This window comes from Ictidomys tridecemlineatus, chromosome 3 (genome assembly GCF_052094955.1).
Source record: "Ictidomys tridecemlineatus isolate mIctTri1 chromosome 3, mIctTri1.hap1, whole genome shotgun sequence".
In the NCBI taxonomy this organism is placed as follows: Eukaryota; Metazoa; Chordata; class Mammalia; order Rodentia; family Sciuridae; genus Ictidomys; species Ictidomys tridecemlineatus.
In genome coordinates this window covers 21,353,695-21,363,567 of record NC_135479.1, presented here as the reverse complement: position 1 = coordinate 21,363,567, position 9,873 = coordinate 21,353,695, and positions in this window count along the sequence as shown.

The following is a 9,873-nucleotide window of genomic DNA, read 5'->3' as shown; positions in this document are numbered from 1 at the left end:
AATAATAATAATAATAATAATAATAATAATAAATTTGCTGTTAAAATTGATATGGCTTTTCTTTCTTTCTTTTTTTTTTTGCTGTAGGGGTTCTTTGATTTTTTTAAAAAAAATTTGTTCTGTTTAGATCTACATGACAGTAGAGTATACTTTGACATATTATACAATATTAAATATATCTTAGGATAAGAGAAGAAATTGACATGTCTTAGGTTTGAGCATGAAAACAGTAACGTTCTGATGGGAAGTGCCTTAACCCTGAAAGAAGCCTGTTTTCCTACAGAAATTATAGGTAACTGGAAACCTATTAGTCTGATTCTAGGATAGTGGGAGGTCCTTAGGAATGTAACTTGTGAGTATCTATCTCTATTGGTTAAGAAAGAATAAGGATTTCTTTCTCTCTCTCTTTTTTTTTGTTCACATGGATAATGGTCCAAGTCTCTATGTTTTTCATTGTAAAATAATTCCAGTATTGTTTTTTTAAAAAATATAGCTCTTTCTCCCCACACCCGCCCTCTTATGTGTATGTACATACTAAGTAATTATAGGAAATGTAAATTAAGGTGTACCAGTGATTGTGTACATATTTTAACATAATTAGTACAATATAAAATTTTATAACTGAGTTTTCTTTCTTAAGATTATATAATTAATCATAATTTGAATTTTAAAAAGGCAGGTGTACAGCATGATTGCAGATTCTTGGAAATTCTTTGCTGGATTCAGATTTCTGAATTCAATTTTCTCTGTATTTGAGGAAAGAAGATTTTCTGTCTAGATGACATCTTTTAGCAAAGACACATAAACTAAATTTCATCAATAAGGCCTACATTGACTGGGTATATTAGGACTATGTAAGCATTTTAACTAGAGTGGATTTAGTGAGATAAAATGCATTAAAATTATTGTCAAGATAGGGTTCCTGCCTCTTAGGAAAGAGGAACTTTCTGTTCTCCCAAAGGGGCCTTGGTTTTCTTGTAGATGGCTACTGAAAACTTCTTCATTTTGGTGTATTTGGATTGAATTTTTCATTTTATCTAAAAAAATCACTAGTATTTTAGATTTTAAAAATAAAAGGAATTCTTATTTGATTTGTAATGCATACCTCTCATGACAAAGAAGACTTTCAGAAGCTTTCTATACATTTGAAAGTAGAGATCAGGCTACTGGCAAAGCACAATTTCTCAGCAGTATTATCGAACACCAGTCTGATTCTAGGATAGTGAGAGGTCCTTAGGAATGATTTTTAAAAAAATTTGTTCTGTTTAGATCTACATGACAGTAGAGTGTATTTTGACATATTACACAATATGAAGTATATCATTAAGATGATCATTAAGATGCTACTTATTCCAAACTGTTAGCTTTATTATAGCAAATATTTGGCCATTGTTTATTATTTTGCTATAGGCATATGCAACACTTTTGATTTTTCTTGACTAAAACAATACCTTAATGTTTTGTGGATATTTTTCTTCTATTGCAGAGATAATAGGAGGAGTAAGCCTATGCTTGTTGCTCAACTTGAATTAAGTCAACATGGTTTGGCCTTTTGGAGAATTAAATTAAATACCTCAGTCAAACCAACATGAAAGTATTCAGGCATTGGGTCTGTGGTTAGCTCCATTGTCAATGTCTAGTCCATTTGCCCAATGTCTTACACAAAATCAGCATTCAATAAATACTTGTTGAATTGATTTTTCACTTGATTAATCATGAGTGGGTCATGAGTGTGTGTTATGTATAAAGAAACTTTTAAAATTAGAGAAGAGAGTATTGACATAAAGGCAAGCTACATGGCATATTAATTGAGTATTAACAGATTCCAACACACTCTATAGATAGGTTTGGCTGTTACTCCCATCCTTATGTTAACATGTGCTTTCACACACACTCTCAGAAACAAGCATTCAGAGGTCCTTGCTGGGTGGCAGTGTTCAGGTGTCCCAGGCAGAGGGAGGTTCTGCAGCCCTAGGGGCTCCCAGAGAGTACTTCTTTGCTGGCCTTTATCTCATTGGGGATGAGCCTCACAATGGCCAGAGCTTGTGTTGCCATGGTAGAGTGAGGACTGTAGTCTGGATTCCTCCTCGTTCAGAGCCCAACCCTATGCACCCAAGTGTCCAGATGTTATTTGCCCTGATTTCAGCCTCCCTGAAGATGAGGTTCTTTAATCATTTGTAATCCCAAGCCAGAGTTGGCAATGCCCACTGAGGATTTGGGGGTGGACGTGGAGGGTTGCACCTTAAACCCATGTCAAACCTTCATAACGAATGCTCAGGATCAATTCTGGTAAATGGAAGGACTGTTTCAAAATTCATCCCCCAACTCTCTCTCTCTCTCTCTCTCTCTCTCTCTCTCTTTTTAACCACTTTCCCAGGGCAGAAATGCTGAATCCATGGTGAAATCTACTTCCAGTTCCTTTTACCTTTTATCATATAAGGGATATATGAGAAGGCACATGTTTTCCCTCAACCTATACAAATCACAAAGAGCAAACAAATGGGATTTCTAAATAAAGAGGTTTTAAGCAAGAAATCTGTAGAAGTTGCACATTTACTGTGGGATGGGAAGGAGGCAGCAATCAAAGGCAGATGGCTTGATGAGAGAGTCCATTATCCATTTGTGTCCTTTCTTTAGAGAACAGAAACTTGTTAAGTGGGAGTGCCGTGTAGAGACTTTTACCAAGGATTCCTTAAATCTGTATTACAAGCATTTTGGCTGAGATTGTCCTTGTTTGAACTGTTATCATTTATTGTGTACTTATTGCTTCCCAGATACTGGGACAAGCAGATTATAAGACATTATTTTTTTAACTTTCATAGTAAATTCTTAAGGTGCTATTTTCATTCCACATCATGAATGCACTGAGGGTCAGGTTATGAAGGATTTATTGAAGACCACAAAGCCGGGAGTGGCAGAGATAGGATTTTGAGTCTCAGCTGGGCGCAATGGTACATGCTTGTAATTCCAGTGGCTTGGGAAGCTGAGGCAGGAGGATCCTAAGTCCAAAGCCAGCCTCAGCAACTAAACAAGACCCTGTCTCAAAATAAAAACCCAAAAGGGCTGGGGATGTGGGGATGCGGTTCAGTGGTTGAGCACCCCTGGGTTCCATCCCCAGTAACACAAAACAAAACAAAATAGGATTTAGGTCATAGTACCTTTTATAGACAATAAAACTGTGTTGCTGACAGTGAAAATAAAAAGGACACATGGTCATTCTGACCTCCCTAACTGTGAAGCCGGGTTTCTGCTCTGCACATCAAGCAGGTGCTCCTGTATTTCCTTTTATTTATTTATTCATTTATTTATTTATTTATTTATTTATGCTATCATTTTAGAGAAATTTTAATGAATTTGAAATGAATTTTAAAACATTTTATGAATGTATGTTTTTTAAAAAAGTATCTATTTTTTTATTCTAATTTGTTATATATGACAGCAGAATGTGTTGCAATTCATATAACACAAATAGAGCACAAATTTTTCATATCTCTGCTTGTGTGCAGAGTATATTCACACCATTCATGTCTTCATACATGTACTTAGGGTAATGATGTTCATCTCATTCCACCATCTTTCCTACCCCTATGCTCTCTCCATCCCTTCCCTCTCCTTTGCCCTATCTAGAGTTCGTGTATTCTTCCCATGCTCTCCCTCTCAACTCCACTATGAATCAGCCTTCTTATATCAGAGAAAACATTTGGCACTTGGTTTTTTAACTTCACTTAGCATTGTCTTCTCTAACTCCCTCCATTTACCTGCAAATGCCATGATTTTATTCTCTTTTATTACTGGGTAATATTCCATTGTGTATATTTACCACATTTTCTTTATCCATTTATCTACCGAGGGGCATCTAGGTTGGTTCCACAGTTTAGCTGTTGTGAATTGTGCTGCTATAAACATTGATGTGGCTGTGTACCTATAGTATGCTGTTTTTAAGTCCTTTGGGTATAGAGATCAAGGAGTGGAATAGCTGGGTCAAATGGTGATTCCATTCCCAGCTTTCCAAGGAATCTCCATACTGCTTTCCATATTGGCTGCACCAATTTGCAGTCCCACCATCGATGTATAAGTGTTTCTTTTCCCCCACATTCTTGCTAACCCTTATTGTTGTTTGTGTTATTTGTGTCTACTCATTCTGACTGGAGGGAGATGAAATCTTAGAACAGTTTTGATTTGCATTTCTCTAATTTCTAGAGATGATGAACATTTTTTCATATATTTGTTGATTGTGTATCATCTTCTGAGAGGTGTCTGTTCGGTTTCTTGACCCATTTATTGATTGGGCTATTTTTTTTGGGGGGTGTTTAGCTTTTTGAGTTCTTCATATACCATAGAGATTAGTGCTCTATCTGATGTGCGAGTCCTGCCTTTTAAATACAGCTTTCTCCTTGGATTTCTCGATACCTGGGTCAACACGCAGAGAATGACTCCTCAGGGTTTGTTAGAAATAACAGCAGGCAGGGCTGGGGATGTGGCTCAAGCGGTAGCGTGCTCGCCTGGCATGCGTGCGGCCCGGGTTCGATCCTCAGCACCACATACCAACAAAGATGTTGTGTCCGCCGAGAACTAAAAAATAAATATTAAAAATTCTCTCTCTCCTCTCTCACTCTCTCTTTAAAAAAAAAAAAGAAAAAGAAATAACAGCATGCACGAAATTGTGCAAACACACAGGACAAAAACTGTCCTTAGCTAGAGTTTGGTGACTCTCACTGCATCTCCAGAGACTTTATAAAGTACAGATCAGCTTGTACTCCACACACAGGAACCTGATATTATGCATTATGGCTGTTAACTATTACTTACAAGCAGCATTCTCCCAATACCCAGTGATTCCACTTCACTGCCATAGAAATAAAAACGGAGGCTATTTCTTGCTCACAGAGCCAAAGAAATGTGCCAAATTCAAAACTATAACTTAGTGGTATGCTCACATAAGAGAGGAATATAGTTAACTTGTATTTTTGAAAATAGAACCAATTTTGTGCTGAAATGTATAATTTCCAACTTTAAAACTTATACAATATAAATAATTTTGCTTATAATTTACACATTAAGTTTACATATTATATATTTATGTTTGTATAATATATTTCCTTAGACTTTCAGCATCTTAGGAAGGGACAATGTCTAATTTATTTTTATCCCGATTCCAAGCATAGTGTTTTGGCTAAATGTTGTTATTTCTTCCTTGGAGTTATTTCACTTGAAAGACTTTAAATCTTATTATATATTTTTGACACTGTGGATTGAACCCAGGGTGTGGTAACTGTGTTAAATCCTTTTTTTTTTTTTTTTTTTTTGAGTTACCGTCTAGCTTGCTTAGGGCCTCGTTGAATTGCTGAAACTGGCCTTGAACTTATGATCTTCTGCCTTATCTTTCTGAGTCGGTGGGATTACTGGTGTATGCCACTGCACTCTGCAAGAATTTAATTCTTAATGTGTTTAAATGTGTCACTTAAAATGCACTTCATTTAAAATGATTATGGCCTAATTTATAGGTACGCTTTGACCAAGATTTATTCTTAATCCAGGTAGGAGATGGAAGCAGCTTCAGAAGTTGAAAAGAGACATAATTCTTTAGTGGCTTGTTTTCGGAAGGGGAGGCTGAGTGAGTCAGCCTCCTGGGGTGCCTGGTTAGCTCAGTGGGTTGGATCGTGTTGCTAACTATCAAGTATCCGTCTGAGAGCTTTCAGAGGTGACCATGATTTCTTTGACAGCTGCATGAATGCATAGGCAGGCAGGTGGGAATGTTTAAAGCCAAAACAATCCTGGGCTTGTTGGCAAAGTGATTGCATAAGTTGAGGCACAGAGGGAAATGACTAGATCCAGGGTGAACTAAGAATTATGTCTTTTTGGAGTAGGGGATGGGGTGTTGGGGTAGCTCAGTGGTAGAGCACCTACCTGGCATGTGTGAGGCCCTGGGTTCCACCCGGAGCACTGCAAACAAGAAGGAAAAAAGAATAATATATCTTCCACTGTTGTGAATTTTAGGGAATATACACCATTGAGAAAATTATTTATGTGGCATTTAAAAATCTTTAGATTTTTTTTTAATTAGATAAAAGTGTGTACTCCTTTCATGTCAGCTGGATTAGCTTCCTGGTCTTTGATGGCAGGATTTTTCATCTGAGTTCTTTCCCTGAAAGATAGACCTGTCACTTTCTGCAGTTCACTGATACTTGGGCTGTAACATCTCTTGCTTTGAATAACATTTTAAAATCCTAGGAGTGAATAAAGAATATTGGATTGCCTATGTTTTATGTTGTGCTTTTTTTTTTTTTTAAAAAAACTTATTTATTTTAAATAGGTATATATGACAGCAGAATGCATTTTGACTCATTGCACACAATTGCAGCACAACTTTATATTTATATGGTTGTACATCATGTAGCATCATGTTATAAGTGCAGTCATATGTGTACCTAGGGTTATGATGTCCATCTCATTCCACCATCTTTCCTGCCCCTGTGCAACCTCCCTATGCTCCTTCCCCTTTGCCGAATTAAAGTTCCTCCATTTTCCCCATGCCTCCGCACTCCCCATTATGGATCAGTATCCACTTATCAGAGAGAATATTCAGCCTTTGATTTTGGGGATTGGCTTGCTTCACTTAGCATGATATTCTCCAACTCCATCCATTTACCTTCAAATGCCATAATTTTATTCTCTTTTAATGCAAAGTAATATTCCATTGTGTATATATACCACAGTTTCTTTATCCATCCATCTAGGTTTCTTCCACAGTTTAGCTACTGTGAATTGAGCTGCTATGAATATTGACGTGGCTGCATTACTATAGTATGTTGATTTATAGTGTGCTTTTGAGCTGATGATAAACAAGATCCCAAGGGGTCATGATGAATGGTCCTGAGTTCTGGATTTAAGCGCTCCATGGATCTTGAAGCAGGGGAGGATTCTAGAGGCAGTGTATAGTCGTGGAGAGGAGCAGGATAAAATAATATCCCAGTGAGGGGAATTTTGGAAGTGAACCTCAGAGAGAAGAAAAAAGATGCTTGAAAGGGTATTTGAAAATGGACATTCTGAATTACTGCTTTAAGCTGCAATTGTTACTTGGGGGTGTAATCAGGTACTTGAAACCAACTCTGAGTGAGTAAAGGTGAGAGAAGAAGGTGTCCAGGAATGTCACTTGGTATCAGTCTCCTTTTTCACTGTGGTAGGGCTCAGTATAGAAACAATCCCCAGAGCTCAGAAAAAATAGCTATCTCCATCCTAACCTCGGTGGAGGGGTTTTCTCTGAGTTTTTAAGCTCCACTTCTGCATTAATGATTTCACTTTGGCGACGGAATACATGGATGATGATTCTAATGTGTGATCACCTGCAGTCCTGAATCTAAGGACTACAGATCTTCCCTGGGTCTGGCTACCCGTCAGAAATAGATTTGTGCTGTTCCAGTTTTTAATCTGTAGAAGATGAATACACAGACACAAAGGTTAATGTGTCACTTTCACATAGAAACTACTGGCAGAACTGGAATTAGAAACCTGCCCTCTGGTTCTGCATGTCTGTTTGGTCTCAGCTACTTTCTTTGAAAGATTGCTTGAAAGAAACTAGAGATAGATCAAAAAACAGGGGGAGAATCTGATTTAAGAATAACTGACCTACCTCTTTTAACCAAGTGTCATTATTGCCACATGTCAGTGGTCATGCCTAATCAATTTCAAACGCATCTTGATACGTCTTTTATTAACCAGATTCATAGTCTCTGGTATTTGCATATCAAAGCTTCAGATCATCCTGAAGTGTGTCTTCGTAGGTGGAAGAGAATTCACTTCAGAATTGTTAACGTCTTTTTTTTTTTTTTGGTATGATTTTTAAGTTTGTTTTTCTCTAAAAAGTAAGTTCACATTAACTCAAAGAACAGATCATGAGAAAACAAGAGGAGATGGTGAGAAAAAGGGATGAACTGAATTGAGTATTGCAAAAACCCAGGAAAAAACATTAACCTCATGCCCAAAGTAATTACCAGTTGGCATGACTTGGAAGGAAAGTAAGGAATAAACAAGGCTGCATCCTCATTACTTCTTCAGAAAAGCAAAGGAATGAAAATATCTTTCCTGACAAAAGTCATGCTGAATCAAGTCTTGTGCTCGTGATGTTAGCTAACCAAGCTGGACAAGTGCCATGCTGGCTCTTATATTTGGCTCATGAAAATGGCAATTAGAAAAATAACAAAGCAACCCAGGGGAGGCAAATGCCTACTTCAAAAGAGGATCACATATTGCCTATTGCTTAAGAGGGTGTCATGGCTTTAGAAACAGCCTGAGGTTCCATCTTGCTTTGCTACTTGGTAGTCGTGACTTGGGGAAAGTACTTCTCTTGTGTTTTCATATAAAATACCCACAAATAAAATGGATATAATATAATAAGGTGCAGCCACATGAAGTTGCTATTTGTTGTATATTGGTATAAGATTATTGTGGGAGTTCCATGAGAAATGTGGGAAATACTTGCCACACCGTTTGGCTCACAGTACTCAATAACTGGCAGACACTAGAAGAAAAAGTAGGCTCAAATATCTCCATCATGTGGGCTTAGCTACTGAATTCCTCAACAACACTCCTAAAGTGCAAAGAGTAAAATCAAGAATCAATAAATGGGATGGTATCCAATTAAAGCTTCTTCACAGCAAAGGAAGCAATCAAGAACATGAAGAGGAGGCTGGGGTGGTGGCTCAGTGGTAGAGCGCTTGCCTAGCACATGTGAGGCCCTGGGTTCGATCCTCAGCACCGCATAAAAATAAATAAATGAAGATATTGTGTCTATCTACAACTAAAAAAAAAATCAAAAAAGATAAAAAGAACATGAAGAGGGAGCCTACGGAATGGGAGACAATCTTTGCCTCCTGCATCTCAGATAGAGCATTAACTTCCAGGATATGTAAAAACTCAAAAAAGTTAAAACACCCCAAAACAAATAACCCAGTCAATTAATGGGCAAAGGAACTGAAGAGACACTTCACAGAAGAAATACGATCTGTCAACAAAAATATGAAAAAAGTTCAACATCACTAGCAATTAGAAAAATGCAGTTAAAACTACATTGAGATTTTTATCTCACTCCAGTCAGAATGGCAATTATCAAGAATACAAATAAAAATAAATGTTGGTGAAGATGCAGGGAAAGAGGCACACTCATAAATTGCTGGTGGGACTACAAACTGGTGCAACCACTATGGAAACCAGTCTGGATATTCCTCAGACAACTTGGAATGGAACCCCCCATTTGACCCAGTTATCTCACTCCTTGGCAGATACCTAAAGGACTTAAAATCAGCATACTACAGCGACATCAATGTTTATTGCACATCCATGTTTATAGCAGCCCAATTAACAATAGCTAAGCAATGGGACCAATCTAGGTGTCCTTCAACAGGTGAATGGAAAAAGAAAAGGTGGTACATATACACAATGGAATATTACTCAGCCTTAAAGAAGACTAAAATTATGGGATTTGCTGGTAAATGGATGGAACTAGAGACTGTCATGCTAAGTGAAATAAGCCAATCCCACAAAAATCAAAGGTTGACTGTCCTCTCTGATATGTGGATGCTGATTCACAATTGGTGGGGACAGGAAAGTAGGAATGAGGGTTCACTGGATTGGACAAGGGGGAAGCGGTGGGGGAGATAGGATGGATGGGAATGGGAAAGACAGTAGAATGAATCAGACATAACTTTTCTATGTTCATATATGATTACACAACCAGTGTAACATCATGTACAACCACCAAAATGGGAAGTTATACTCTATGTATGTAAGATATGTCAAAATACTTTCTACAGTCATGTATAATTAAAAATAAAAATTAAAAATTAAAAAAAATAACTGGCAGATATTATTACTTTT